We start from the raw sequence: 27090 nt of genomic DNA on the forward strand, positions 1-27090 counted from the left end.
CCTCCAGTCCAAGTACTGAAACTCAAATGACTCCAGATGACTGTTCTGTGTGTGAGTATGTGTGAAAATGCATTAAATTAGATCCTGATGAGCAGGTTGGAACCTTGTATGGCAGCAACTGCATCAGTGTATGAATGTGTGTGAATGGGTGAATGTATGTATTGTAAAGTGTTTTGTGTGGTCAGAAGACTAGAAAGATGCTCTATATAATAATAATAAAAGTCAATTTACCATTTACAGTATTCCATTACAAGTAAAGATCAAGCATTCAAAATATAACTTGAGTAAAAGTAAAAATGTGTCATCAGGAAAATGTGCTTAGCAAGTAAAAGTACAGAATATAAAACTATTGATGCACATACATATTTTAATGTATTATCTCAGGATGGAACTCAGTTGTAGAATCTATAAATATCTGTATCATATTTTATAATATGTTCTGTATCCAAAATATCAAGAAGCAAAGTTGTGGTTGTACTTTGGGTATAATATAGTATGTATTTCTGAAATGTACTGGAGTAGAATGATCAACTATAAAATGTGAATAATTAAGTTTAAGTAAACTCATGTTTTACCTTATATTTAAGATACAGAGGAAAACATCCATTTCTATAAAATATAAATAATAATGTGATGTTAGCTCTGTGACTCCAATGTAGGCCTTATGCATATACTGTATATGAGGGCAACATAAATCAATAGTGATTAGGCTATGCCTATATGATCATCAAAATCATTCAAATTTAACAAACCACTGTATACTTAATTACTTTCCACCATCACTTCTGAGTAGAGATGATTTTCTTTTTTCTTTTTTGCCAGCTAATTTTCATAATGTACCAAAAAAAAGAGAAAGAAACCAATGAATGCCTCAAAAGTGGGAAAAAATAACTCTTAAAATGTAACATATCATCTACTACATACTGTAGGCTGTACTTTATATTACTTTATATTACTTTTCACCACTGCTTCTGAGTCAAATAGATTTTGGGTTGGGTTTTTGCCAGCTGATTTTCATAATGTACCAAAACTTGTCTCAAAAGTAGGAAAATAAATAAATAAATGAGTAAATCTGCTAAACCATACAATCAGTGGTAATGACCCTTAAAACGATCCTCCCTTTCTACCGCTCTCCCCTACTTCTCGCTTCTCGTTGGCACTAATCACCTCCCATACACACACCACAAGTTGCGCTCAGTCACAGCTAGAAGAACTTGTGGAGGTCTCTGCCTCCACCTGGCGATGGATGGAGATAAATAAGGAGCAGAGGAGCTTCTGGATCCTTGTGTGTGTGTGTGTGTGTGTGTGTACGTGTGCTCCGGTCTCTCTCTCTCTCTCTCTCTCTCTCTCTCTCTATCTCTCTCTCTCCCCCATCTCGCCATGAATGAAAGCCTCATCTTCAGGTATGCCTCCTAACCCTCAACTGCGCTCCAGCGACCGTCAGCAGCAACAACTGTACTACCCGCCGATCTACTCTCCGTGTCTCATCATCGGCTGCATGGAACAAACAAATTGTAGCCAAAGGAAAATTAGAGCTGTAATATAAGTGTGAACTTAAAGGATTTAGAAGAAGTGATTAAAAAAACAAAAACAACAACCCTAAACCCTCAACCATGGCGACAATAGGAGAATTCGACCCACTCAACTCCATCGTACCTGCGACAAAGATTGAAGTGACCGTTTCCTGCAGGTAAGCACCAACATGTTTCACCACTACTCACTTGTTAAGCATTTTTTCCTTTTCAATCACATATTTTTTTACATTTTTTCATCCTCTGTTATAAACTCAATTTTCACATTTTATAAAGCGGTTGTGCGTATTTTCTATCCATGTCAGACTTTTAAGCGAGGTTGTGCGCTTTTACATGCGCGTACGAACTCTTTCTCTTTTCCTAAGGAGGAATTTGCATGTGCTGTGGGTGTAGAAGTGCGTGGGGTGTGCATGTGTGTGCGAGTGTGTGCGTGTGCAGTATCCAACAGTACCAGGATTTATTCTGAGTACCTTGGAGAGCTCCGGAGAGCGCAACTCTGAGATCACTTGAATGCGTGGATATTAAATGTGCCAACTGACAACAAAGCAGAAGACAGAGAGATAGAGGGGGTTGGGGGGGGGGGGGGGGGGGGGGGGGAATAGAACTCCTGCTTGGAACAATGGTTATTTTAATGAGGCATGAAGAGAAAGAGAAAAGAAGCAAGAGGAATAATCTAAACATACTATTACTCATGTTTCAAGCAACAGATTTATAGGACTGTTTATGGAATAACTTATAAGAGTATGCTATCATAGTGGGCTGACTTAAAAAAACATAAAATATGTATGAACTTGCTATATTTACTATACATATACTCAAAATCTATATAGAAGTATTTTAGAACTCAATATATGCAGGTTTAATAAATACTACTCTTAAAAATGGATGTATAATTTTATTTGGACATATTGCATACAATTTTAAAAATCTTTAGAGTCCAAACACTAGAAATCATGGAGATGCAGCAAGGGAAATAAGAGATGAGCTGAGAGATGTTAGACTGCAGGTTGTATAGTCTGAATATTTCCTTCCTGGTGTCAGATGCAGAGACTGATTCTCTGATATGAAGTCAAAAGGCTGAGGAACTGTTTTATTCAATAAGTTTTATAGTTCAGGCCTGGCTAAAGCTTTTTTGTGGTCCTAAGCAGCGTTTGATGCCCCACCCAACTCCCATCACACATCAACTTACATTTACACACCAAGTTGATGCTGGAGCAGTTTTCAAACCTTGCATTATGAAGCAGTATCACTTTACTTGTAAGTTGTGTGTGTTAAAAGTCAGAATCTGTACATGCTGCTTCTTGCCAATCAGTTTCCTGAAATTACATTTATATATTTCACTCATTTGTTTGTTGTATTGATAATTGCTGCCTGGATTATATTCTTTTTTTTAATGAATGAGGGCTGTCCACTTTACACCAGTTGAATTTTTCCCCAAACACTCATCAATACAACCTAACCACAGTGTAATGTGGCCTGTAATGTTGTCAGGTGGAAAACATGTAACTCTATACATAGTTCTGGACATAATAGGTTTCGAGCAGTGACAGTAATTAGCAATATCAAAAGAATGGCTCATGCCTTGTGTTGTTTTTCTGTAGAGTCTGACAAAAAGAGGGAAAAAAAAGCACACGTTTTTTTCTCTCATCATGGGGGGCCCCTTTCTGCTCAAGGGGCCCCTGGTCACTTACCCAGATTGCCTGTTTGGTATTGCCATGGCTACATTCATGTGCGTCACTGAAGACATTTAACTGTATTAAACCAAAACCATGACCTTCCTCAAATCTGAAATAAATGTTTAAACATTAAACATTAAAGTAAAAAAGCTTCATAATGCTGTTTATTACCAGAAGTCACTGTACTACTTAATTGGATATTTGGGTCGGGGGAAAAAAAGAAAATATGTTGTAACTGAACATTTAATTTATACATTCGGTATCAACATTTTGAGATTCATTAACCTACATTTTGTCTTTGTGTTGACATGTAATGTAATTCAGGCAGGCCAGAACTTTCTTTAGCTTTTTTTTTACACAGCATGAAAAGCTAATGGATTCAGTGTGCAACAGCATTAAAGTTGCAATAATACGTATGTACTAGACTATGTAAAATATGAATGAGTGTTGCTTGTGGTGATGAACCCACAGAGAATTATTATGGCGCTCTGCAGTTTCTCTCAGCTCTACAGATCATTTTAGCGTTTCAGCTTATTGTTTTGGGGGTTTTATGGCTCAATACTTTAATGTTTTGGTTCAGTTTCAGCTTCATGGACAAAAATGGTTACAAAAATAAAAAAGAGAATTAGAGTCACAGCCACCAGGGGCTCAGTGGTACTGTGGTGTATAGGCAGAGCTGAAAGTAATGCCCATGGCTTCTCCTCTGACAAAAGCATTTCCATGTCCTGCTTCATGCCTATAGGCTAACACAGCCTGAAGCTTCTGATTGTGACAAGCTGCTCCTGGTCCCCTGTGTCCCCTGACTCTGCCAGTCCAGAGGGGTTAGAGAGGGGGGGCTGTTCTGGCTCCCTGACACTGACAGAATTGGGTTGGCTCAGTGGGGCCCAGAAGATTCCTCACTGCTGATCATTCGGACATCAGCTGTGAGTACAGGAGAGAGAGAGAGATATTATTATTCAGTAACAATGACTCAACAGGCTTTTCTCATGGAGGACATGTTGACTTGATGCATGCAGGTGTAATAGCTGCAGTCAGGTGTGTCAGATACACACCTTCTTCACACTAGACATTTTTTTATACTTTATTTATTCTAAATTAATTTCACATGTACTCCTTTATAAATAAATATATATATTATAATCAAAATGAGAAAGTACTGAAAAATAAAAATCTGAACTAATAATAAACAACAAATTAAAACATACATGCACACTGTTGGATACCGAACACATTTATGTACATTAATCACATTCACATACATAGGGTAGGGTAACTTTATCAGTGTTGGGAGGGTTACTTTAAAAAATGCATTCCCCTACAGATTACTGATTACATGCCCTAAAATGTAATCTGTAAATTATTTCCTGGATTACTCAAATAAAGTAATGTGTTCTACGTACTATTGGATTACTTTTAGCTTACTTTTAGCTTACTTCAAAATCGTCTAGTTGAACGTGTTTATGTGGGACACTGATTTTAGTTAACACTTGCTTTAGAGAATGATCTTATTCTAGTCTTCAGAGAAAAGTTATGCAAATACACAAAACACAGATGTGGTACGTTTTGTCCTGCAACTGTTACTATTTAAAGAAAAATGGCACCCAAGAGTCAACATTCATCAGTTTCTTTTACCTTTATTAATTTCCACAACTCAGAAATTAGGGGAATTAAAATAAAATTTTTTATTCTTAAATATTAATGAATGAAGAAAAAATTGGGCTCCAGCAAAAAATCTGCGCCCTCTAGAAAGTAGCGCAGTTGGCTAAATCTGTCACAATAGCAGAGTTCAACCACTAGATGGAGACGCCATGTAAATAAATGGAAACTGGCTTGAATCGACTCAAAATGATCCAGAGACGTTGGAGTAGCTGCTACTAGGAATATTATGCGACCAGATACAACTTTTAACCATAAAAACAGCGAAAGTATGACATCATTTGTAGTTGTAAATTTACAATGGGAAGTTTGTTTGGATTTTTCTTTGACGGTTTACGGTGTCATATGACTATATTCATGCTTGTTTAACTGCCCTAGACGTTTTTAATTTATGGGGGGTGCTGTTGCCCCCGCCGGCGGGTGCTCTCGGGCTTAGGAGGTTAATAGTTGCCGGGTTAATTTCTCTGTTGTTTTGTCAGTCCCCACTCACCCGACCGGCTAGCTAATGCTATTTAGCTAACTTAACTCAAGATGCTTATTCAAATCAGACTTGGAGTCTCTCGATGATGAAAGCAGCTTCGTTGATGGTAAGCAAAGCTTGTACTGCACTTTGATGTTGTGACCTTCTTTACCAGGTGTGCAGGTAAAATGTTCTCTGTATTTCCATGGCAAAAAGGCATTTTTGTCCTCCTCCGCAATTGTCATTTGGTGTTGTGTGGAAAGTGCTCTCGTGCATTAATTTACAGTGTATTTGCGCGTGCATAATGCCACCTGCATTCACACAGTGCAACCTGCGTGGTGCAGTAAAGTAATCAGTAATCTTTTATAAGAAAGTAACTGTATTCTGAATACACCAATTTAAACTGTAACTGTAGCGGAATACAGTTACTCGTATTTTGTATTTTAAATACGTAACGCCGTTAAATGTAATCCATTACTCCCCAACCCTGAACTTTATTGACCCCCCTATAGAGGGAAATTCAAAATTGTTCTTGAAAAATGCTAATAATAAAATAAAATACTATATACAATAAATATACAATACATTAGTGGGAGTGGGAGGTACTGGGAGCTGTGGTGTTGTACAGTCTGATAGTATGTAAGAGCCCCCCCCCCCCCCCCCCCCCAAAGTGCTTTGAGCCAAGTGGCTGAACACAGACTCACTTACATACTGCATATGCATGTGTGTATGGTGGTTAACCCATTCAATATTTGGAGCGAGAGGACATGCTGGTAAATAACCTTCTGATATATTTGGATGATGTAGTTTTAATTTCCCATCACCCAAAGTTCACCTTTTGTCAAACACATCTTCTATATTTCTTATTTGGGAGTCTCCATAAATTATTCTCCTTGGATCTTATTTTCCCATCTTAATAAATCTGAAGGTGTGGTGTTTTTTTTCCTTAAGAAAAAAATTAGTTTCAGTGCTGTCAGTCTCAGGATTCTAAATAAATCAGTTTAATCTTGATTTAATCCAGTTGGAAGTTTTCCCAGAATAATATACTCTACTTTTGACTACAGAGGTTTGGAAAAAAAAATCTTCTACAAACTTAAATGCTTCTAACGTAAATGTGTTTATTCATTTGCATAATTAATATATATGTAAATAATCTGCATGTCTTTCAACACAATTCCTGCAACACTGAGAGCTTAATCTTTTATATTTATAAATCATTTCTGGGGTCAAGAAATATCTCATATTTATTCATGTTTATTATTACACAGCAGACAGTTTGACATGTCAAAACAATGAATACTGTTAATGACAGCTAAATCCCTTTCAGTTTGTATAAATTGCTGATCTTGGTACAGTGCATGATGCTTCAGTCACACTTGAAGGGAACAGATTCATCATTAACGCCTACCTGCTATGACAAGTCAAAAATGTCTGCAGTGAGAAAAGGATACTCGAATGCAACACGCAGTCATTAGCATTGTTAGTGACACCTGTGCACCTCCTGCACTGTCAGACTGTCAGTCATGAGACACTCTGCATGCTGATGAGACTTCCTGCTTTTCATTATGTGCTCTGTTGAAGAAAACACCCACAGATAGATGAGTTTCAGCTTTCCACTTTTCAGTTTTTAGGTGGAAGCATGACTCAGTTTATTAGACTGAGCCACTGTGTTGCAGAGTAAACATGAAATGGAAGCGAAATGGAACACTAGATGACAACAACAAGACATCTTAAAGGTTCCCTCAGGAGTTGTCAACCTCTAGCAGTGCTACACAGTTATGTTTTTAGGAGTGTGTGTCTGTTTTGTTCATATCATACACACATACAGATACGACTGTGTATTCCACTCATCTGTAAGTGCTGGTAACCCACCAGAAAATAAGCAATGTGGCAAAAAAGGCAAAAAGATGAAGATTGCTAGTTTAAAAAGTCTTTGGTTATTTTAACTTTTGGTTTATTTGAAGGTGCAGTACTGCTGCTGCTGCATTATTACTTGGAATACATGTTTGTCTTTTCATAGTTTTATTAAATTTCACCTCCTGAGATGAACCAGGAGTAAATCTGTGTGAGTACACACTGATTATTACAGATACTCTACTCAAAACCCTGCATAGGTCAAAAGTATGAAAGTATGATAGGAAACACTTTTAATATGACAGCTTCATTTTACGCTTCTGTAAGTTTGTTAAAGTTATAATGAACTAAAGCTGCACAAATGTATATATTTATACTACAAGCAGGGGATCAAATGACTATATGTAATGTGAGATTGTGTTACTATAGATAGATAGATAGATACTTTATTGTCATTGCTCATAAAATACAACAACATTTTGTTAGCATTCCCATCCCAGCAGCATACGTGAAAATAAATATACTTATTTGTATATAAAATATATGTAGGCTATGTATATATTACAGATAAATAAATGTATGGATGTATAAACAGTAAAGTGCAGCAGTGGCATTTATATTACACTTAGTCCTGGAGTAAGTGTGTGAGTGTGTGTTTGGAAGGGGTTCAGGGTTTCAGGGAGGCTTCAACAGTTAGTTGAAGTTAATTCCAGGTTCCCTCAGCTGTTTGGAGACTTTTAGCATCAATCGGCTCATTGTTTGCATCAGTCTCACTGTTCATTAACCTTCCAGCAGAAGACAGCTGTTTTCAGTGAAACAGCTCTGTTAAAGCCACTGCACCTCCACTTAGCCAGCATCAAACACAACAAACTATCCTGTTTGGTCAACTAACTAGTGAAGATTTTACAGTAGATGCTCACGAGTAAGTTAGAGCAAGATATTCTTTCACATGAGTTGGTGGAGACCAAAACAAAGCTTAAAGAGGAGAGCAAATATTTGGACACTTATGTTTCTTCTTATTTCCTGGAGGAAATCAACTTTGTATTATAAAGATATGTCATTGTGCTGCCCCCAATTGACCAAAAAACAACAATAAAAAAATGAATTAATACAGCTTTAATGTTTTGTTATGTTTTTGGCTGATTTGGCTCCTGCTGACAACGGCAATTTCTAATAATGTAATGTTGGGTGTTTGTTAGCATCACCTTAATTAAATCTACTTGGGGTGGTGGGTAAGAAACAGCACGATGACAGCTACTCCAGAGCAACTTGTGTACTTTTAATGTCTGCCTGAAACTAAAGTTAACACTACAGACTTCTTCAAAGCAATTCATAATACATGACAACAAACACTCACTTCTCCTGACTTCTATCTATTGTTGTATTGTGGTTTTCTTTCCCTGTTGAGCTAATTGGTGTTTAATGCTGTAAAATTACTTTCTCTAATCAAAAATCCTGGCTCAATAATTTTGTAATTTTGCTCATTTTGACACTACAGTCAGTAAGGAGTTAGTCAACAAAAAAAAAAGAAGTGATATTGCCTTTTAATATGAAGTTGAACTAGCCTGACAGAGCTCCAGTGGTTTTGAGGATGATTTCTGAGTCAAACATCTCTGGTCACAGAAAGTGTCTGTATGATTTTGAGGGCACACTCTAACTGTGATGTTGTGCTGCTGCATCGTGATCATCTTGTTATTCTGTCTCATCTTCAGGGCTGCTATTGAGGAAAACAAGAAAACTAGACTTTGTTGTGGATCAGAGTGATGGTGGGCTGTAAAATTACTCAATTCTGTCTCCTCGGTCTTTTTAGGTTATTTGAATTTTTGAAATTTGCGAGCCAGAGTGATCAGCGTTGAGGTGGAATTGCACAGTTTATGTATAAATAGCACAGTTCATGTATGAAGTTAAAAATCAGATGTTTCCAGACTGTATCCAGAGGCTGTTCCAAATTCAATGAGTCACTATGAATTAAGGGGAACCTGCATGTTTACTAAATAAATTCAAAGCAAAGTTTGTTCATCAGTTAAATGACTCACTTATAAGAATATACTTAAAACAATTGACAGTGTGTAATACACTGCATTTTCAGTAGGAAACTTCTTTATTTATTTATATTTTTACTTACTTTTGTCACTATTTCTAATGGAGATGAATGGAACAAGGACATATGATTTATGTTATTTATACATGTGTATTTGAGTTTAATGACTAAACTAAACTAAACTAAACTAAACCAGTCAGTACATCACAGCAGAAAGTCAAATCAAATATGCAGGAAGCCTTAGCATGAGCCCTAACTTCTTCTGTAACTTCTGTAGTCAGAGTTTGCATTTCAGCTAGATGATTAGCAAAGCAGCACAGTGGAAGTGTTGTTCAATAGCTACAAAGTCTTTACAGCCTTTACAGAGGATGGAAAATTTCCATCAGGAATACTGAAATTAATTTTTGGAGACAATCTTCCCTCCGTTATCAGCAAGTGGTTGTTTTGTGCCAGCTGTCTGCTTAATGAGATTCTGTACGCCACAGTCCTACTTTCTCATCCTCAAACTTTGGATGAAGTTTTAAAACAAGCACACTCATACTTAGATATCTGCAGGGTTGGGAAGGTTACAGATGACTAGTTACTCTATTTAAAATGTAATAGGTAATGTAACTATTTCGGTTAAGGTAACTTATTACATTTGATGAGTTTTTGATGACTTTTCAACTGTTTCTGGTCAGCTGTTAGGGTAAGTGTACCCATTAAGCACCAAAATCTAGCTGTTTTTCAGCTGTTAAGATATTTGATGAAAAAAGTCAAAAGTCTGTCATGGAGCTTAATTGTTACTGTGACACCATTTAAGCCCATGTGTGCTCCACATAAGCCCACACCATGATTTATTTACTAAATATAAAGAATAATGATTTCAGCAATATATGTATTCACTTACATGTTCAATATTAAAAAATGAGCAAAATCTTAAAGGTGTGACTTCAGATGTAACCTCCTTTGTAATCATCAACATTTTCATTAGTAACTGTCATTTAGTTACACATTTTTCTCAGTTACTGTAGTGGATTACACTTACAAATATTTTGTAATTAAATTACATAATGCTGTTACATGGAAGTAGTTACTCCCCAACACTGTAATTCTGTGCTAGTAAGCCCGTACCTCCTTCTGCATTTGAAAAAAGGACTTTTATTTTGTTAGGAAACTTAGACACAATCTCACTGTTGTGAAACACCCTGCTGAAATCTCACCTGTGTAAGAGCAAGAGCAGCTTCTTCACTTCATTCAGAATCAGTCTCTGCTTCATAGATGCCATATAATGTCTTATGTCTCCTGTGGCTATCCCTCTTGGTAAAGATGCTGCGTAAAGGGAACTTGCATTATTCAATAGGTAGTATTCCAATTGGCACCACCTGCATCCAATCAGAGTAGGCGGTCATTGAAAATGCAGATTTTATGAAAATAGATTCTGAAACAGTCTGCTGGAGGACAGAGAGTAATTTCGACTGTAAAGAAAGATGGATTTAGAGGCATTTAAACAACCTTGGTGAATAAAATGTAGTGCTGGGCAATATATTGATATTATATCGATATCCTAATATGAAACAAGACGTCGTAATATCGTGATATGTCATCATCAGAATTGTCTTTTCCTGGATTTTAAATGCGGCATTACAGTTCAGTATATAATGTTCTGAACTTACCAGATTGTTCTAGCTGTTCTGTTATGTACCCTTTACCCACTTTGTCATTATATCCACATTACCGATGATAATTCACATACATTTCATAGTGTAAATATTTTGTGAAAGCATCCACAGTCATCTCTACAATATATTTGCAATATCGATATGGAGGTATTTGGTCTAAAATATTGTGATATTTGATTTTGTCCATACCCCCCAGCCCTAATATAATGTCACAAATATGTTTAAAATAGATTCTGTATATAAAAATCAGTAAGAAAAGGAGCCATAATACCAGATCTTTAACAACTGCATCCTCTCACAACATCTTAAACCTTTGAACTCAATATAAATGAGCTGCTACGTCCTCCCGACTCAGCTTCTTTCATCATCCGCCCGTCTGAGAAATCTCCCAGCAGTCTGATGGTGCCTGATGTGTTTTGACACATACTTGACATTTGGATGATTTTAGAAGTTTTTTTATGTAGCCACATCATCTCATTATTGCGTGTATGTTGTTGTATCATCAGGGGAGACTATCTGGAGGTGAACATGTGACTGTATTTCTAAAAGTTTCCACTTCCCTGTGACTTCAGTGCCTCTGCTCGCTTTTTTTGTAATATGAGGAGAATTCGCCTGAAGGAAAAATATATCAGTCTCAATGCGCTCGGTGTCCCAGCAGATCTATTCTCTCACGTCTCCTTTTTTTTCTCCATTAGGGTTTCCATTCTCAAACAGCCCAGATGTCATGTTGTAGCTCAAAGCCACTGCAGGCGGTAATAAGGTGGATTGCTTTTCCCATTCAGGTTAAGATGCTTGACACTGAGGTTTCTGTTCCAGAGGATAAGACACAAGTGGAAAAGGGAAATGAGAATCAGGGGGAGAGCAGGCAGGATTCACGTCTGTATAGACAATGAGTTTATTACTGTAAGACAGGAAGCTGGGCAGATCGGCAGGCAGCTGGAAATGACCACTCAGATGTGAACACTCGACACAAGAAGTTATTTCTTACATGCTATGTCCAATATTCATGAAAATGTATATCCATCATCAGTTACCTTCTGGAAAATATGTGTCAACTGGAGGTGTGTGATTGTTGTTGTTGTTAATTGTTGTTTTAATGATGTGCGTGCTGATGTTATTGAGTATTGCCGCGTTCCATTTACCTCAGAACTTGGAAGTCAGAAATTGGAATGATGTCACACCCGAGTTTGATTAGTTAAAAACGCAAAATAAAGACCAATTTCATTGTATTTTGCTCATACAATCGCCATAGCAACATGTCCACAGATAAAAATTGGATAGTGCTGTTTATACCACTAATTTAATTATACACGTATGAGACAAAAGTGCTAATAAACAGGATATTAGTACAACTCTCACATCATTGATGAGCGGGGCAACCATCCATCCTGGGTTTTGAGTTCATGGGTGCTGAGGTTTTTCCACCTTTCCGAGTCGGAAATCTGACTTCAAGGGGTGTTCCAGTTGAATTTTCCTAGTAGGGACTCGGAAATTCTGACCTCTGAGTACAGCTGGAATGGACCATGCAATCAACAATAGCCTTGAGTGCATTCACTGAAGCTCACCTAAAACAACTGATCTACAAGCCATCAATGTGACACAGTTATGGGCTGTGCATGAGCGCTGTTCACCATGCTGCAAATTATCAGTGCATGGCTGAACTAAGTTACAATGAGTGACTATGCATGAATGCATCTGTCAGAATGCAAAAATCGCACTCAGGTCCACACCAAATGAATCGGTCCAAAACCACCAAAAAAAGAGGTGGTCTCCATCTGCACCAATTGGTGAACTCTGGTGCAGTTCTGTTGATGAGAAAGCAAACTGATCTTAGGTACTATATGCGGCTGATGAGCAGGTACCCATTCAGAAGATGAGTGCGCCTCTTCTTTATGAAGTGACGTGCAATGCATCTTCGGCGACACCAGTGCATCATGACTTAATTTTCCAGTCGCAGTCCTGCCTTGTTTTCGAAATGTATCGTTTGCCAAAAATGACTAATACAAATGATGTAATATATAATGACCAGAGCCAAGTTCACCCCACGGAGATGTCCTTCCATTGTGAAACTCGAAAGTGGTGATTTATCTATGACCGGAAGATAAACACCAAAGTGACTATGACCTATGAGGATTAGCCAGCTCAACTATTACGTATTTTGGTTCATTTTGAAATATGCGCATGTGAAACCCAACTATACCATAGTCAGTGTGCTACATTGTAACAATTTGTTTGGTCCAGAGCAGGCAATAATCGAATTATAGGTTTGAAAACAAAAAGATTTTGGTCCAGTAGTCGTACCATGACAGCTGCCCCCTCTGACTCGTGAGGTGCTGCTTTCAGCTTTAATTATTATTAATACCTTTATTTGTTATTCTCTCTACATTGTTTGTTTTTCTCTTTTCTTTGTTACTCACTAGTCTTCCCCTTTATAAGTCTTCAGCCAGCTCTACATGTCAAAACTGTTCAAACTTAGCCTCTCAGTTCAATGTGAACTGTTTTGTTGTCTTAGTGTCTCTATGATCTAACACTATCCTACTGCATTGTTTTATATTCTTATGTCTTATATTGCAGCAGTATAAAAAATAAATAAATTATACATAATATAAATAAATAAAATAAACTACAAGGCATGGAGATGAAAGGTTCCACTGATGCTCAACAATATTCCTAATGTAAAGAAAAATCTTTTTGCTCTGAAGAACTCTATGATAAATGTTTCTGAGTTAAGACAAAAAAATATTCTATGGTCAGAATGAATTCCAGATGCAAATTATCACCAAACTGCTCTAAGGTCTATCAGTCCATTACATTTAACGTTGTGTGTGTTTTCTTTCTATATATTACACACATTTAAGTCCAACTGAAGTTAGAGTTTTTGAGAGTATTTGAATTGCTGTACGGAAACAAGTTGAAGAACAAGCAACATGTGGTTAGTTGTTAATGAATTGTTAACTCAATGCAGTTCATAATCAATGCAAAGATAGGGAGCACCATATAAAATATACATTTCTCCCTTTTGGTTTCTAATTTTTCCCGCAATGTTGAACACAGCACAAGTACACATCTCAGCAAAAATCATGCAATTTAATTTCTGTTGGACTTGATGTAACAAAATTACACTCTCAAAGTCTATATGTGTACAGTGTAGCATCTTTAAAGTTATGGTATATGTTTTTGTTTGGGAAATAATAAAACCAGTGTGCATTGTTGTCTGCCACAGTGTCTGATTTTAATACTACCAGAGGATGCCTAACTTATAAATCTTTGATTTGGCCTTAAAAGAGCACCAATACCTTTTCTTTTTACATTTACATTTGACAGATGACAAAGCAATATCCACTCAAAGTCCACTTACACACTTGTACTATGCTGTTTTCCAAGGTCAAGAAAGCCAGCATTGACAAGAAGCTTAAAAAATGTTTGGAATAATAGTTTGAACAGCTACAACTGAACAGAGCGTATCTGCTGGTGAAGGCCATGACATAAAAGGGTCATTATTTAATAAGTGGTCCATGAGTTTAGATTCTTTCCCAAGGTGGATTTGTCTATTCTGTCATACATACACACATTGTGGCATGTTTTAGCCTTTTCAATCAGACATACAACATTCTGCAGTGCACAGGTGCTCCCACCCCACAGGTTTTGCCATTTAAAATTGTCATAATCAAAGTGTATGTTAAAAAAGAGATGGATAATTACTGGCTCTTGAAAAACAGGAGAATTCAGTTATTTCCTTTTTTTATATGTGCTCTTTTGTCACAAATCTGAGAATCAGACAGATTAAAGTAGCATTTTGCCTGACTACCAGATTGTCAGTGGTATATAACAGGTCTAGCAATTCATTGGTATGGGGAAAAGCAGCATTAAAAACAGCAGTAAAACCACTCTTACTTTCAGCTATTTTTCTTCATCAGAGCTCTCTGATGAAGGCAATATGTTTTCTGTTAATTTAACTAGCTTCTCCAGACCTGTCAGACAGTATGTTTTACTATAAGTAATGACAGAATATGATTCTGTTGTGTAAACACACACATCTGATTTGATCACCTGTTAATGACAATACGGAGGCTCCACCTTAAAGACCAGGTGTGAAAAATGACTGAGGTTTGTGTAAACAGATGATGTGTCAGCGTGTATGTGGGTTAGACAGGCAGTCAGATACTATAGAAGGAATCAGTGTTCTTCCTCTGTCTTATATAAGTGGCAGCATGTCTGCCTGCCACCCAAACGCTACTCCTCCAGATCCTATTAGGCAAGCCAAGCGTGGCAGCCACCCTGAAGTCTGCAGTGATTACCACTGGCACACAATTGTTTAGATGAAACGGTGGAAATTAAATGGCCTTCCCTCTCCTGCAAGTAAAGCACCTATTAACCCCAATACCCCCCCTCCACCAGACACCAGAAGTATGAAAATAGCTGAGAATTGAGTAAACTTGATGTTTTGGACAGGTAGTTTATAATTTTAGATCAATATGAGCATTTTCATTACAGTAAATCATGAACAGAAGTATTAGTGTTTGTCCTCCAGGGCAGCCCCTAGTAGCAGGGAAATATGCCTGACTATGAGATACAGATGAAAGGAATCTAAAGCTACATTAATTGATTTTTTTCCATAATTTGAGAGCAATGACAGCAGAGTGACAGACACAATGTCCCATTTAGAGCTCCATTTAGAGTGGCTTCTCAAACATATGCTCACATACAAGTTATAAACTACATACAGGCTTTTCACACAAATTCCAACATCACTGCAACAGGCCAACAGTCTCTTGTTACCTGGGCACAACTTGTATGATGCTGGAATGTTCTTGCCCTTATTTCCTCCCACAAATTCAAAGTAATGTGAATATTTCTACAAAGTGAATGCCGTCCCTTCTGCCATCTTACTTGCCGAGCTGCCGCACACGCATACAGTGATTTAACCGTAGCACGTAGCCACGTGCCTGCCTGCCAAAAAAGTAGTAATAGTGCGAATTCATGGCAGATTTTCTCTTTTTTTTGTGGCAATAAGGTAGCTACAGGAATACCTTTTCGAAAACGTAATTTAACAACTGAATACTTAAATTGAGGTTCTAACTACTTCAAAAAAGTAACGCGTTAGACTACTTGGATTACTTTGTAACTTGTTACCCCAAACACTGATCTCCACCACATCCTGTTGAAAATATCTGACTCTTAACTGTTAAACTGTAAACTGTAAATACACTGTGTTTACCAGCTATTGTCTAACTTTGTGGTCAGGTAATGTACAGTTGGTTTATCCTAACTTTTTAACTGAAAATGGCAACTTGTTGCTGGAAAACGAGGTTGATAATAGAGGTGAGACTTAAGGGAACAGAGGAATTTTAGGCTGTAAAAACAATAATGAACTGAATGATGCTAAGAAGTTCTCTACAGGCGAAGAGTACTCCAGATAATTCTCTCTCTGATTGTGTTACAGTTCCTTGTCCTTCTAAAAGTCACTGTGTATGAATTGAACCAACTCTATTACCAGCCAGAACACAGATTTTGGATGGTTATGAAACCATGGATTATGTCCAAAGATAGCATTTTAACATTAAATAGCAATATTTTCTTAAATACCACTTCATATTTCTCCAATATATCTGGAAATAGCAACTGTAGTAGATTATGGAAAGGTCATGGTCATGTGTAAAAATGACATATTGGTGTATGATAGAACAGTAACTGTTCTCTTTCGCGTGTATGCCCATTCACCACACTGACCTCTACACCTTTACTGTCTGCATTGTAATATAAGGGGCACATTACTTAGATAGATAGAGGTATCATCTTGTGTAAACCTAATGGAAAAATGTGAATAGGGGAAATTCAGGTCTTCTGAGGTCTTCTGAAGGTTCCAGCTTCAGCATAAGACTTACAGCTGTCCCAAGCTTTTTGACTCCACTTGATTAATGAACAGAGACAGCAAGAGAAAACAAAAGATGAGGTCTATCAGGAAATTAGAGAAACAAACAGAATTTGTGATGAAGCTTGATGAAACCGGTCGGTCTAATCACACACATGAAATGAGCCAGGGTCGCTGCCCCCACAACAGCCTGTTTGACTATGTTGTTTAAGCATATAATAGCTAATAGCAGCATCTAAGTTTTATATTCGAATGTACATTGTGATTTTTTATGTCTTCTATGATAGTAAGTCAAATATCTTATGGTTTTGAACTTTTGGTAGGAGAAACATGTCATTTGAAGACATAATCATGTGGTCTGGGAACTTAACATGATATTATTTACTAAATGATTAATTGACAAAATCAGTAAATTGATCGATCGAAGGAAATGCTATAATTTTAGGGGCCTGTTAGAAGTCAGTGTCAAGAATTGGTTACATTTGATTTGAAGTCAGATTTCTTGCACTGAAATGAATGGGAATAGAATTTCCAACTCACAGATTAATGCTAGTTTGTCTGGTGTTTTGAATTTTTCTGTAAGAGACTTAGAGTAAGAGACAGTATAAGGCTTAAAAATGATCAAGATTAGCCTTTGAAGTACGAGTATAAGTATAAAAATATGAGCTCAGTGTCTGTAGTTTCTGCTGTTTTTTGGTTCCGTGTGTGGTGCTGTGAAGACATTTGGGAGCTGCATTGCTGCTGTGATGGCTGCACAGTGTGGGAGGTGGCCTGATGCTAAAAAGTGACATCGGCTGTGCTTTTCAGAGTGAAATGCCAGGTAGGTCAGTGAGCACAGGGAGCCACGACTTCTCAGTGGGAGAATGTCACTCACAGCAGGGGAAGGCTCTGATTGGATACCCAACTTCCCCCGTATCATGTCCTGAAGGTCTCAAGCATAAGGCCAAATTACAAGCATTATATGCACATTACATGCACTGTAACTCAGACATTTTCCAGACATTATATGTAGCTGTATGTGGGAACACAAAAGTTTGAATTAGTTGAATTGGCTATTAAATGGCACACCCATAAACAGGGACAGTCTGATTGGTCAATACTAGCCGGCCTTCTATTGGTTGACAGCTTTGATCCACAAAAAATCCGAGAGCAGAGCAGAGATCTGCGAGCACAAGTTCCCTGAGCGCGAGAGGAAGAACTTGAGTTTGAGAGCAGCGTTGTAACCGAGTGTGAGGATGCGGTGCGAGCATGCGCAGAGCAAATTTGAGTGCGAGAGTTGATCTGAGCATGAAATCAATAAATACTGCTCTCAAATCCATTTAATATGCTCTTGAATTAGGGAATAAACTCCATACAAGTCAACCTCAGGTCTCTACACTGAGACTGAAGTAGGAGGAATCTAGCACAGCTATGGAAGCCTAATGATTCCTAATGATGCCAAAAGTAAAATGAGTCACACTACCTAATTATAACACAATTTATATGTTGTTCTACTTGTGTATTTATGTGATACAGGATTTGTGCAATTTACTTTTATTTCTGTGTTTTTTTTATTAGCAATATGTTATAATTTGTGATAATTGGATTCTTTATTTAATTTATATTTATATATTAGAATTGTGTCTTCTCTTTACAATTTACTATTTAGTATTTGTGATTGTATCTAACTTTTGTATTTATGATTGTTAATTACATAAATACCAAAATTATCCACCTATAAAATATCTATATGGGGAAACCTCTTACAGTTCTGCATACTGCATGATAATTATTTAGAAAGTAGAACTAAAGTGATTCATTACATCATTCATTACAATATGATTGTTAAAACATTTCAATTCAATTTCCATTTTGTGAATTTCAAATAAAAGAAAAGTAATATTTCCTCATTGAAATTTTCTTAAAATAGTTAAAATCTCGTCTCGTCTCGTGAACCCAATATCGTGTCTCGTCTCGTCTCGTGAGCTGAGTGTATCGTCACACCCCTAGTATCCAGGGTTCCAAGAATTTAGGTTTCAAAAATAAAGCAGATTCTTTCCTCTCAGAGTAAAAGTGCAGCTGCAAACAAAATCCTTCATAGTTTTCAGAGTCTATTCATCTAGTCATGAACATATCTCATTATTTTGGTATTTCTGTAGAAAAGCTGCTTGTTCTGTTGAGTGGTTCACTGCTCTTTGTTTTTTATAGACATAGAAGATGTCTCCATACCTAAGTGGAGCCCCTGCTAGCAGTCTCTCAATACATGTGTTTACGTAAAGAAAAGAAAATACAGGGGCAGCTTTGTGGAAGATAATTGACAAATGTATCCAGAAAAATACAATTTGAGCCTGATCATTCTAAAAATGCAGGCATGGGTTACTTTTGAATTCATTGTCAGGGTATAGCAGTGTTAATCCTTGAGCTCTTTAATTCCATTGTATGTTAGAGATTAAATCATTAAATGCATTCCCCTGTTGTCTTTCCAAATAGCAAAGCAGCTTGATGGTTGAAGTACTGCAAAGTGTGGAATACACATTATGTAAGATGTGTCTAATCTCATAAATAAAAGCAATATTGCAACATGCAAAAGGGATGATGTGATTAAGCATTAAAAAGAAAACGACTGGCAGCAAATCCCTCAGGAAATGTCTCCAGTTCCCTGCAGATGCACTGTATGTACCAGCATACACACACTTAAACACACACAAACACACACACGCACATGCCAGGGGAAAGCAACGAGTACAGGAGCTACAGCGATTGACTAGCACTCATCCAGTCAGTGGTTAGCTCAATGATAGTCTTAGTGAAGACTGTCATTGACAATACATTTCTAGGGTTTGGCCGCTAACCTTAACCATTACAATAAATGCCTATAAATCCTAAAGGCTGATTTATACTAATGCGTTGGAGCGAAGCCGTTGCTACGCCGTCAGAGGGACGCCGTCGTTGTCCTTTCAAAGTTCTGCGTCGAGGGAACGTGTTGCTTGGGGGTGTGTGTGTGTGTGTGTGTCTGTGTGTGTGTGTGCTTTCAGAGGAGTCTCTATCTGTATCCTTGTTTATCTTCCGGTCACAGTAGCATGTAGCATTGCGCTATGTGCTCTAATAACAGAGAACACATACCTTTTGTTCATTATTAATAAATAAAGCAACTGCCGGAAAAACTCATGCTTTGACTGGACCAATCACAGCCCTTGTGGTCCGCGTTGCTGGGACGCGTAGTTAGGATTTTTACGGCGACGGCGTAGGTGTCTGCGTCGACGCAGAGAGCTCTGTGTAGGTATGCTGTAGGTACTCCGTCGTTCCGACGCAGAAGTATAAATCAGCCTTAACCCTAAACTGAATCTAAACCTGAGTCTAACTTTCTCCCTAAAACCAAGTCTGAATCCTCAAGCAGCCATTTGATGGTGTGTCCAAAAGAGAGGACTAGTAAAAATGTCGCCACTTTCCCAAAATGTCCTCATTTATCCCCTAACCCTAATCTTAACCGTCACTAAATGCCTAATTCTACCCCTATCCCTAAACTGACTCTAAACCCAACATGTAAATTTCTCCCCAAAACCAATTATATTTTCTAAAATGTCCTCACTTTCCTAAAATCAAGTTATCCTATCCTAAAATCAAGCAATACAACTACACACATCTTTAAGGAGTTAAATACATTTATATGTCTGGCTTTACCAGTAATCACATGACAGCAACAGACACGGCAGTACTGTACCAAATAAGGAACAAACACATCTTTTTGTAGGTCATTTTGTAAGTCAACTCAGGATCATCTTTGCAGATTTCTAATCTACATTTTGTTCATAAATCAACACACTTTCACTTGTAAAATGATGCAGCTTAAGCGCCAGTTCACACAATATAAGGCCCAGAGTGCTTGGCAAAGCATATCTTTGAGATTTTAGACGTCCTTCCAGACGTGAAGTCAAGTTGTGGTTAGACTCTGCAATCTTATGTAACTCAATGCAATCCCACATTCCCTCATTCTTTCATCAGTCTTTATCACAAAAAAGGATCTGGGTTATATTCGAAGACAAATTAACTGAGAGGCTGACATTGGGAAGGAAGAGTCTGTATCTGAAGTAAACGTAAAAGAATATGCAACAGGTTGCAACATGATCAGCTGTTCCTCAAAATGGACCTTAATACCTTCTTAACTCTTGGACCTTTTGGATGGGTGGCGAAATCCCCTGCCCAGAAATGAGTATGCACGGTATCCCTGCGGAGAAGCACCACTACACCTCTTGGTTGAGGTGTGGAATAAACAGACGAGAAACTGGCCAACGGGCAGATGTGTCTTGACATCGCCCGCGTTTCATTGTCGATTTTACTCAGTGATAGAGCATTGGTGGTTCAGTGGTAGAATTCTCGCCTTCCATGCGGGAGGCCCGGGTTCGATTCCCGGCCAATGCAGCAGCAAGTTTTCACTCTCCGTCGCATGACAGAAGTAGAACCCTTGCAGAAAACTGTACTAGCTATGGACGATAGCAGCAAGTTTTCACTCTCCGTCGCATGACAGAAGTAGAACCCTTGCAGAAAACTGTACTAGCTATGGACGATAGCTGCAAATACTGCAACAGTCCATTGCAGCGTCACGCGACAAGGCAGTTGGTAAACTGCCGTTGGCGCTGAGCTAACCACTGACTGACTATCTGATCCGACTGGGTGAGTGCTAGTCAATCGCTGTAGCTCCTGTGCTCGTTGTTTTCCCCCTTGCACACCTTTTGTTCCACTGCAAAGTCACTGAGGAGGGGAATTGAACTCCTCAGAGCTTTCAATATTGCTAAGTGTCACCACTTAGCACCACACCAGCAATCTACTTGCTGGCCTCGCTCGGACACTAACGGTAAAATGAGTTCACACAGTTCACTCAAAGTATGCATTTGTACCGTAGATTTAGTGAGGTAATTGGCATGCTTGGGAGGAAGCCCTTGTCTAAGAGGCTGAAGTCAGGGAACGAAAGTCTCTGTCCCTAGTAAACACAAGTCTCAGTATGCGACAGGCTGCAACATGACTAGCTGAAGGCTTGTTCCTCAAAATGGACACTAATACCTACTGAACTCTTGGACCTTTTGGATGGGTGGCGAAATCCCCTGCCCAGAAATGAGTATGCACGGTATCCCTGCGGAGAAGCACCACTACACCTCTTTGGTTGAGGTGTGGAATAAACGGACTAGAAACTGGCCAACGGGCAGATGTGTCTTGACATCGCCCGCGTTTCGTTGTCGATTTTACCCAGTGATCGAGCATTGGTGGTTCAGTGGTAGAATTCTCGCCTGCCACGCGGGAGGCCCGGGTTCGATTCCCGGCCAATGCAGAAATGGCTTTTACTTAGGCAACGGAGGACACTTTTTAAATATAGACTGGCCACTGAGCTGTGAGTGTTACACTTCCTCCTGCTCCGCGAAACTTGTACTGTGTGACATGACAGACAGCCAGTAACCAACTAAGGGCAAATTCTTGGCCTATCATTGCATGTGGAGTTTGCATTACACGGTCCAAAGTCAAGCCAAAAGGCTTTTGTCAGAAGTGGGATTCGAACCCACGCCTCCAGGGGAGACTGCGACCTGAACGCAGCGCCTTAGACCGCTCGGCCATCCTGACTTAAGTCACCCAGCCCAATTGCATTTTCTGAGCCAGTACTTCTGGTCTTGGCGAAATTGCGCTTGCCGCAAACAAGTCAAGTTCATCCTGACGCCGTGTCAGTCCACAATGGGCGAGGTCGTCAAGCATTGGTGGTTCAGTGGTAGAATTCTCGGGAGGCCCGGGTTCGATTCCCGGCCAATGCAGCAGCAAGTTTTCACTCTCCGTCGCATGACAGAAGTAGAACCCTTGCAGAAAACTGTACTAGCTATGGACGATAGCTGCAAATACTGCAACAGTCCATTGCAGCGTCACGCGACAAGGCAGTTGGTAAACTGCCGTTGGCGCTGAGCTAACCACTGACTGACTATCTGATCCGACTGGGTGAGTGCTAGTCAATCGCTGTAGCTCCTGTACTCGTTGTGTTCCCCCTTGCACACCTTTTGTTCCACTGCAAAGTCACTGAGGAGGGGAATTGAACTCCTCAGAGCTTTCAATATTGCTAAGTGTCACCACTTAGCACCACACCAGCAATCTACTTGCTGGCCTCGCTCGGACACTAACGGCAAAATGAGTTCACACAGTTCACTCAAAGTATGCATTTGTACCGTAGATTTAGTGAGGTAATTGGCATGCTTGGGAGGAAGCCCTTGTCTAAGAGGCTGAAGTCAGGGAACGAAAGTCTCTGTCCCTAGTAAACACAAGTCTCAGTATGCGACAGGCTGCAACATGACTAGCTGAAGGCTTGTTCCTCAAAATGGACACTAATACCTACTGAACTCTTGGACCTTTTGGATGGGTGGCGAAATCCCCTGCCCAGAAATGAGTATGCACGGTATCCCTGCGGAGAAGCACCACTACACCTCTTTGGTTGAGGTGTGGAATAAACGGACTAGAAACTGGCCAACGGGCAGATGTGTCTTGACATCGCCCGCGTTTCGTTGTCGATTTTACCCAGTGATCGCGCATTGGTGGTTCAGTGGTAGAATTCTCGCCTGCCACGCGGGAGGCCGGGGTTCGATTCCCGGCCAATGCAGAAATGGCTTTTACTTAGGCAACGGAGGACACTTTTTAAATATAGACTGGCCACTGAGCTGTGAGTGTTACACTTCCTCCTGCTCCGCGAAACTTGTACTGTGTGACATGACAGACAGCCAGTAACCAACTAAGGGCAAATTCTTGGCCTATCAATGCATGTGGAGTTTGCATTACACGGTCCAAAGTCAAGCCAAAAGGCTTTTGTCAGAAGTGGGATTCGAACCTACGCCTCCAGGGGAGACTGCGACCTGAACGCAGCGCCTTAGACCGCTCGGCCATCCTGACTTAAGTCACCCAGCCCAATTGCATTTTCTGAGCCAGTACTTCTGGTCTTGGCGAAATTGCGCTTGCCGCAAACAAGTCAAGTTCATCCTGACGCCGTGTCAGTCCACAATGGGAGAGGTCGTCAAGCATTGGTGGTTCAGTGGTAGAATTCTCGCCTGCCACGCGGGAGGCCCGGGTTCGATTCCCGGCCAATGCAGCAGCAAGTTTTCACTCTCCGTCGCATGACAGAAGTAGAACCCTTGCAGAAAACTGTACTAGCTATGGACGATAGCTGCAAATACTGCAACAGTCCATTGCAGCGTCACGCGACAAGGCAGTTGGTAAACTGCCGTTGGCGCTGAGCTAACCACTGACTGACTATCTGGCAACGGAGGACACTTTTTAAATATAGACTGGCCACTGAGCTGTGAGTGTTACACTTCCTCCTGCTCCGCGAAACTTGTACTGTGTGACATGACAGACAGCCAGTAACCAACTAAGGGCAAATTCTTGGCCTATCAATGCATGTGGAGTTTGCATTACACGGTCCAAAGTCAAGCCAAAAGGCTTTTGTCAGAAGTGGGATTCGAACCCACGCCTCCAGGGGAGACTGCGACCTGAACGCAGCGCCTTAGACCGCTCGGCCATCCTGACTTAAGTCACCCAGCCCAATTGCATTTTCTGAGCCAGTACTTCTGGTCTTGGCGAAATTGCGCTTGCCGCAAACAAGTCAAGTTCATCCTGACGCCGTGTCAGTCCACAATGGGCGAGGTCGTCAAGCATTGGTGGTTCAGTGGGAGAATTCTCGCCTGCCACGCGGGAGGCCCGGGTTCGATTCCCGGCCAATGCAGCAGCAAGTTTTCACTCTCCGTCGCATGACAGAAGTAGAACCCTTGCAGAAAACTGTACTAGCTATGGACGATAGCTGCAAATACTGCAACAGTCCATTGCAGCGTCACGCGACAAGGCAGTTGGTAAACTGCCGTTGGCGCTGAGCTAACCACTGACTGACTATCTGATCCGACTGGGTGAGTGCTAGTCAATCGCTGTAGCTCCTGTACTCGTTGTGTTCCCCCTTGCACACCTTTTGTTCCACTGCAAAGTCACTGAGGAGGGGAATTGAACTCCTCAGAGCTTTCAATATTGCTAAGTGTCACCACTTAGCACCACACCAGCAATCTACTTGCTGGCCTCGCTCGGACACTAACGGCAAAATGAGTTCACACAGTTCACTCAAAGTATGCATTTGTACCGTAGATTTAGTGAGGTAATTGGCATGCTTGGGAGGAAGCCCTTGTCTAAGAGGCTGAAGTCAGGGAACGAAAGTCTCTGTCCCTAGTAAACACAAGTCTCAGTATGCGACAGGCTGCAACATGACTAGCTGAAGGCTTGTTCCTCAAAATGGACACTAATACCTACTGAACTCTTGGACCTTTTGGATGGGTGGCGAAATCCCCTGCCCAGAAATGAGTATGCACGGTATCCCTGCGGAGAAGCACCACTACACCTCTTTGGTTGAGGTGTGGAATAAACGGACTAGAAACTGGCCAACGGGCAGATGTGTCTTGACATCGCCCGCGTTTCGTTGTCGATTTTACCCAGTGATCGCGCATTGGTGGTTCAGTGGTAGAATTCTCGCCTGCCACGCGGGAGGCCGGGGTTCGATTCCCGGCCAATGCAGAAATGGCTTTTACTTAGGCAACGGAGGACACTTTTTAAATATAGACTGGCCACTGAGCTGTGAGTGTTACACTTCCTCCTGCTCCGCGAAACTTGTACTGTGTGACATGACAGACAGCCAGTAACCAACTAAGGGCAAATTCTTGGCCTATCAATGCATGTGGAGTTTGCATTACACGGTCCAAAGTCAAGCCAAAAGGCTTTTGTCAGAAGTGGGATTCGAACCTACGCCTCCAGGGGAGACTGCGACCTGAACGCAGCGCCTTAGACCGCTCGGCCATCCTGACTTAAGTCACCCAGCCCAATTGCATTTTCTGAGCCAGTACTTCTGGTCTTGGCGAAATTGCGCTTGCCGCAAACAAGTCAAGTTCATCCTGACGCCGTGTCAGTCCACAATGGGCGAGGTCGTCAAGCATTGGTGGTTCAGTCGTGGAATTCTCGCCTGCCACGCGGGAGGCCCGGGTTCGAGGCCCGGGTTCGATTCCCGGCCAATGCAGCAGCAAGTTTTCACTCTCCGTCGCATGACAGAAGTAGAACCCTTGCAGAAAACTGTACTAGCTATGGACGATAGCTGCAAATACTGCAACAGTCCATTGCAGCGTCACGCGACAAGGCAGTTGGTAAACTGCCGTTGGCGCTGAGCTAACCACTGACTGACTATCTGATCCGACTGGGTGAGTGCTAGTCAATCGCTGTAGCTCCTGTACTCGTTGTTTTCCCCCTTGCACACCTTTTGTTCCACTGCAAAGTCACTGAGGAGGGGAATTGAACTCCTCAGAGCTTTCAATATTGCTAAGTGTCACCACTTAGCACCACACCAGCAATCTACTTGCTGGCCTCGCTCGGACACTAACGGCAAAATGAGTTCACACAGTTCACTCAAAGTATGCATTTGTACCGTAGATTTAGTGAGGTAATTGGCATGCTTGGGAGGAAGCCCTTGTCTAAGAGGCTGAAGTCAGGGAACGAAAGTCTCTGTCCCTAGTAAACACAAGTCTCAGTATGCGACAGGCTGCAACATGACTAGCTGAAGGCTTGTTCCTCAAAATGGACACTAATACCTACTGAACTCTTGGACCTTTTGGATGGGTGGCGAAATCCCCTGCCCAGAAATGAGTATGCACGGTATCCCTGCGGAGAAGCACCACTACACCTCTTTGGTTGAGGTGTGGAATAAACGGACTAGAAACTGGCCAACGGGCAGATGTGTCTTGACATCGCCCGCGTTTCGTTGTCGATTTTACCCAGTGATCGCGCATTGGTGGTTCAGTGGTAGAATTCTCGCCTGCCACGCGGGAGGCCCGGGTTCGATTCCCGGCCAATGCAGAAATGGCTTTTACTTAGGCAACGGAGGACACTTTTTAAATATAGACTGGCCACTGAGCTGTGAGTGTTACACTTCCTCCTGCTCCGCGAAACTTGTACTGTGTGACATGACAGACAGCCAGTAACCAACTAAGGGCAAATTCTTGGCCTATCAATGCATGTGGAGTTTGCATTACACGGTCCAAAGTCAAGCCAAAAGGCTTTTGTCAGAAGTGGGATTCGAACCCACGCCTCCAGGGGAGACTGCGACCTGAACGCAGCGCCTTAGACCGCTCGGCCATCCTGACTTAAGTCACCCAGCCCAATTGCATTTTCTGAGCCAGTACTTCTGGTCTTGGCGAAATTGCGCTTGCCGCAAACAAGTCAAGTTCATCCTGACACCGTGTCAGTCCACAATGGGCGAGGTCGTCAAGCATTGGTGGTTCAGTGGGAGAATTCTCGCCTGCCACGCGGGAGGCCCGG

At 40.6% G+C, this 27090-nt stretch overlaps 9 non-coding genes across 9 annotated transcripts; 4 read left to right on the top strand and 5 right to left on the bottom strand.

The window, feature by feature from the left end:
* Nucleotides 1-21079: 21079 nt before the first annotated feature.
* trnag-ucc (transfer RNA glycine (anticodon UCC)) lies at nt 21080-21150 on the top strand. The gene has a single exon. It is a non-coding gene; the product is annotated as a tRNA-Gly (tRNA).
* Nucleotides 21151-21983: 833 nt separating this feature from the next.
* On the top strand, nt 21984-22054 carry trnag-gcc (transfer RNA glycine (anticodon GCC)). Its single transcript has one exon. It is a non-coding gene; the product is annotated as a tRNA-Gly (tRNA).
* A 204-nt stretch (nt 22055-22258) lies between these two features.
* On the bottom strand, nt 22259-22341 carry trnal-cag (transfer RNA leucine (anticodon CAG)). The gene has a single exon. It is a non-coding gene; the product is annotated as a tRNA-Leu (tRNA).
* Nucleotides 22342-23560: 1219 nt separating this feature from the next.
* Nucleotides 23561-23643, bottom strand: trnal-cag (transfer RNA leucine (anticodon CAG)). The gene has a single exon. It is a non-coding gene; the product is annotated as a tRNA-Leu (tRNA).
* A 125-nt stretch (nt 23644-23768) lies between these two features.
* trnag-gcc (transfer RNA glycine (anticodon GCC)) lies at nt 23769-23839 on the top strand. The gene has a single exon. It is a non-coding gene; the product is annotated as a tRNA-Gly (tRNA).
* A 354-nt stretch (nt 23840-24193) lies between these two features.
* trnal-cag (transfer RNA leucine (anticodon CAG)) lies at nt 24194-24276 on the bottom strand. Its single transcript has one exon. It is a non-coding gene; the product is annotated as a tRNA-Leu (tRNA).
* A 1230-nt stretch (nt 24277-25506) lies between these two features.
* trnal-cag (transfer RNA leucine (anticodon CAG)) lies at nt 25507-25589 on the bottom strand. The gene has a single exon. It is a non-coding gene; the product is annotated as a tRNA-Leu (tRNA).
* Nucleotides 25590-26557: 968 nt separating this feature from the next.
* Nucleotides 26558-26628, top strand: trnag-gcc (transfer RNA glycine (anticodon GCC)). The gene has a single exon. It is a non-coding gene; the product is annotated as a tRNA-Gly (tRNA).
* A 204-nt stretch (nt 26629-26832) lies between these two features.
* Nucleotides 26833-26915, bottom strand: trnal-cag (transfer RNA leucine (anticodon CAG)). The gene has a single exon. It is a non-coding gene; the product is annotated as a tRNA-Leu (tRNA).
* Nucleotides 26916-27090: the final 175 nt, after the last annotated feature.

The sequence above is a fragment of the Scomber japonicus genome, chromosome 3 (genome assembly GCF_027409825.1).
Source record: "Scomber japonicus isolate fScoJap1 chromosome 3, fScoJap1.pri, whole genome shotgun sequence".
NCBI lineage: Eukaryota > Metazoa > Chordata > Actinopteri > Scombriformes > Scombridae > Scomber > Scomber japonicus.